The following is a 4801-nucleotide window of genomic DNA, read 5'->3' as shown; positions in this document are numbered from 1 at the left end:
AAATAAACCACACAAAGAAAAACAAACACACACACACACAAATGAAGAGAAAAGTGAACCACAAAATCCCCACATTAAAGCCAAGCATGTGCCCTGACTGGGAATCGCACCATGACCTCCTGGTACATAGGTCGATGCTCAACCACTGAGCCATTCTGGCCAGGCAACACCCTTCTCTTTCTACCCCAGCTGAGGTTACAAAACAAACCAACACACACACACACGTATTTAGTGTGTTTGGACATAGTGTGTGTATGTAATATATTTTAAAACATATATATATTTTTTAAATAACTACTTTAGCAAGCAGCCTCACTTGCTGAATCAATAATATCTCCCCTGCAAGAACCCTTAATCCAACAGTCTAGAGGCAAACTGTTCCAAGAGCACAGCTCGCAGAAACGAACCAAACCAAACCACAGGGTGTAACTGAGCTGTTATCAGCCGGCTCGAATGCCAGACTTCATAACCTTTTAATAAAGAAAAACGTCACTCAACTCAGTAACAAGGGTATCTCCCCTTCCCCCATTCCCACCCCCCCAAGCGCTCTTTCTCTCCTTTAAGGTAGAAGAATTCCAAAAACTAAATTTTTTTCAGAGGTTCTTCATTTTAATTAGGTTTTCCATGAAAAGCAATAGCCTTAACTAATCCCTTACAGTCCTCCTCCACCCAACCCCACTTCTCTTCGTATGAATATCGCACAGGAACCCAAAGGCCTTCCTCCCCATGATCCTCCCCACTCCCACTATGGGAAGAAATGTTATGAAATGGACTCAGCCTCCTCCATACAGCATGAAACAGGATGAATAAAAATATTGTTATGAAGAGTTGTGCTGTGCTGTGGTGGGGGGAGTCAGGGGCAGAGAGAGAGGCAAAGACTGGCTCTCTTAGAGATCAGAATTTGTCCAAGTGGCGCAGAGCCCATAGTTCACCCAGAATGGGGGCATGTCTAAGTGGACAGGGGCTGGGATGGGCTAGGCCAGTGGTCGGCAATACCGACTTCTGCACATGGGCCACGAAGCTTCCATCTCACTGTACGTGTGCGCCCGCACGTGGTATTTTGTGGAAGAGCCACACTCAAAGGGCCAAAGAGCCGCATGTGGCTCATGAGCCACAGTTTGTGGACCATGGGCTAGGCTGGAAGTTTTCCTCACGTGTGAGGATAGGACAGCTATAAATCCATTCTCCTTCCTTTCCCCATATCTTCCCTGGCTCTCAGGTAGAAGGTAGAGGTCTCCTGGGCAGGGAACAGTCACAATTCTCTCAAGGTTTCATCTGTGGTTCCAAGCTTGGTGCAGGCATTAAGTGGGCATAACCGTTGGTGCCACCTGACCCCTTCCCCTAGCTCGGGGCTCTTCTCCGCCTGTGAGCACCAGGGCCTGCAGGCCGTCTGACAGTGAGACAATGCCCTTGACCACTTCATTCTCATCCACCACTACAAGTCGGTGAACTCCTGCTTCCACCGGCCTGTTGATGATGGTCTCCAGAGTTTCATGCAGGTAGCACTTAAGGACACCCTCAGAGTAATGTGATCATTGCTGGAGGGCTTTGGTCAGACACATCTAGGTTGTTGAGGTCTTTTCTGCTGCCAGATTGATAACATCAAACTTGGAGTCAATGCCCACCCCATGTCGATGCCCCTTTTTGTCCACCACAGGCAGAGCCGAGATTCGGTGCTGCACGAAAATGCCCAGAGTCACATAGATGGGGGTGGTAGTGCGGACCATAGCAGTGTTGGCATAGGTGCCAGTCTGTAGCTCTTCCAGAGACTCAGACATGAACTCTGGCTTGGGGAACTCAGTGATAAATAATTTGAGGAACTTGAGGATGCGCTTGTGGGTGAGGATGTACAAGGTGTTGCCTGATTCTGGGTCAGTAACTGGCAGCCTATGAATCTTGTTCCGGATTCATGAAGAGACAGCATCAAACCAGCTGGCATTAGGAGAAATGCAGACACGTGGTTTAAGGAGTCCTGGAAGTAGACCGCTCTCCAAGTCTCCATCTTGTGTTCTTCCAGCTCCTAGATTTGTCCCAAGGCTGATTTGTAGTCGCGGTGCAGAATATTAATGGAATCGGTGATGGTCAGCATGCCCACAAAACTTTGCTTCTTACTGGCCCTCAAAGGGGCAGCTCGTACACCATTAGTCACCAAAGCAAAGAAAGCTTTTTTCACCTGCAGGGAAGTGTCAACCACAACCAATTTGGAGCTTGTGGGAATCAGGTCATAGCAGCGATGAGACTTCATGAAGGAAGCAGACACACTACTGTTGGATTCTGGGGTCTCCGAGGACCCTCATCTTCCAGAGCTGGGGCGCTACCTGAAGAAATGACTGTCCCCATTGCTGGGGGCGCCCGCTGGCTGCGTTCACTTTAGAAGCTCGCTGGGGAAGGGGCCCAAACGATAACTCTCTAAGCCCGGCTCCCTCCTTTGGCAAACAGCTCCCTTCTTCCCTGCAAAAGCCTCATTCTTTCCTCCAACCTCCTCATATTTTCATAAAAATGGCACATGACACATGGGATATTTTGCAATGAGGGCCCCTCTCGGGAGAATGTCATGCCACTGCCCTGCTCCTTAGATGCGATATCGGGGCCCGCTTAGCACACAATTTTGGGTGCTTGTCTTCTGGATATGGATGCCACAACCCTATCCAGCAAGAAACACCCTGTGCTGTGCACACATACACAGAAACACGCACACACATGTTCACTGCATGCCCACGTGCATATACACATGTGCACATGCAATGTACACACAAGTCTCTGTGTGTAGACATGTGCCCAAACGCACACATACACATGCGCACACACAAGTGCACACACGCGGTCAGTGGACCCGCCTCACTCTGTCTGGCTCCCATCTCCTGCAGCCTCGACCCCCCGCCCCACGGCTCTCAAACAGCCCAGCGCCGCCGATGGGTCCGCAGCAGCAGCTGTGGAGTCAGAGACCAGCGTATTCTTTTGATGGGCGTCCCCGTTCCTGGTGTGTGTTCCCTGTGTTGACCGTGGGCTCCTCTCATGTCAGAGACGCGGGAACTGGCAGGAGTTTGAGGACAGGCTGGAAAGAGCTGGGCCTGCTCGTGGCATTGATCTGCTGGCGGAAATACTCGCTAATGTAACATATGCACAGGTATATGTTTCAGGAAGTTAGTGCAAAACTGGACTTTAAAACAATTCAGAGATTAACTTTTTTAAAAATATTATATAGAAAAAAAAACAAGTCTGTCTGTGTAACGGCATTCCCTCGATGTGTCTTGAAGCCACTGCATTTGATCAGAATTTTTTTATTGATTTCAGGGATAAAGGAAGAGGGAGAGATAGAAACATCAATGATAACAGAGAATCATTGATTGGCTACCTCCTGCACACCCTACACTGGGGATCAAGCCTGCAGCCCGGGCATGTGTCCTGACCAGGAACCTCCTGGTTCATAGGTCAACATTGAACCACTGAGCCACACCAGCCGGGCCCCATTTGACCAGATTTTGGTGTAACTCACTCCACTCTCAATGGTATTCTGGAGGGATAAGGTCGGTTCCTGGAGTTTTGCAAAATTCTTTCACCATTCCCAGTCAGAATCTCCCGTCTTCACGACACCTCACATTAAATTCCTGCGGCGATGGGAACTCATTGGCCTATCTGCATTCCACCTCCAAGAAGACACGGTCCTCGCCGGAGACAGCGCCACTTAGCACGCCATGCGCGCAGGCAGACTTCGGAGACCACAGATGCCCCTGGAAGCCGCGCACAGAGCTCTCAGCCTCCCCGGGAGCCACAGGCAGGCCCGGAGGTTCCCTCGGGCCGAGTCAGGGCTCAAGCAGCTCTGGCTAATTGGAGGGAAAGATGGATATTAATTTCTTTCCTCCTCGGTGGGCTTCTCGCAACAGATGACACTGACCGCTGTTGTCACGCACGCCGGCTGGTCGCTGGCTGCTTGCTGGACACAGTATCAGCTCAGCCGACTGGTCACAAGTCTGGGAAAGGGAGCTGAAACAGCAGAGCCAGAGAGCGAGTCCGGGTTTCAGCCACCCAGGCTTCCAAATGGGCTCCCCCAAACCTTCAGGGGCTCCCCACTCCCCCTCAGAACGCGTTTCCCTGAGTGTCTGCTCAGCTGGGCCAGGGAAGAAGGCTCTGGGAGGCTTCGTGGACTCGGGGGATGGACAGGAAGGGTCTCTCATGGGAATGCAAGGAACGAGGGCACCCCAGAGCCTCAGTGCTGGGCCTCCTCCAGTCTCCCGCTCCTGGGGTTCCCGCCAACCCTGCTCCCGTGTGTCTACAGGGACTCAAGCTGGGGGATTTGACTTTGGTCACTTTTTGTAAAAATATCTATTTTATTGATTTCAGAGAGGAAGGGAGAGGGAGAGAGAGACAGAAACATCAATGATGAGAGAGAATCATTGATCAGCTGCTTCCTGCGTGTCACCCCCCACTGGGGATGGAGCCTGCAACCCATGACCTCCTGGTTCATAGGCTGACACTCAACCACTGAGCCATGCCAGCCAGGCACTTTGGGCACTTCTGTTTGCAAAATTTGCTTGCATGTCTGCCTCCCCCACTTCTCAGAAGGGCTGGCTTCTGCCTTCCTCATCTTCGGATCTCCTGTTTTGAGTGCAGAAGTTCAAGGAAGTCTGTTGAACGGACCTGGGCCATGATGGCCCAAATCGCTCTAGAGAGGGTGGCCTCACACAGGAGCAGGCTACCTGCCCCCACACAGCCGCAGGCTCCGTGCTCCCTGCCACTGGGAGAGGAGGCAGCTGGCACCTGTCCACACGCCTGCATTTCTTCCAGAAAGCACACCCCTCTC

At 51.4% G+C, this 4801-nt stretch overlaps 1 protein-coding gene and 1 pseudogene across 1 annotated transcript in view; both read right to left on the bottom strand.

Moving 5' to 3' along the window:
- Positions 1 to 4801, bottom strand: part of LOC102754740 (kinesin-like protein KIF26B) — a gene marked incomplete at its 3' end in the record, with an annotated part of 146217 nt that overhangs the window by 73790 nt on the left and 67626 nt on the right. The gene's annotated exons all lie outside the window — the stretch shown is intronic.
- Positions 1302 to 2368, bottom strand: LOC102755019 (annotated as a pseudogene).

The sequence above is a fragment of the Myotis davidii genome, unplaced genomic scaffold (genome assembly GCF_000327345.1).
Source record: "Myotis davidii unplaced genomic scaffold, ASM32734v1 scaffold510, whole genome shotgun sequence".
Classification (NCBI taxonomy): Eukaryota; Metazoa; Chordata; class Mammalia; order Chiroptera; family Vespertilionidae; genus Myotis; species Myotis davidii.
The sequence above is the reverse complement of the archived record's forward strand: the minus strand, read 5'-3'. Positions and strand labels throughout refer to the sequence as shown.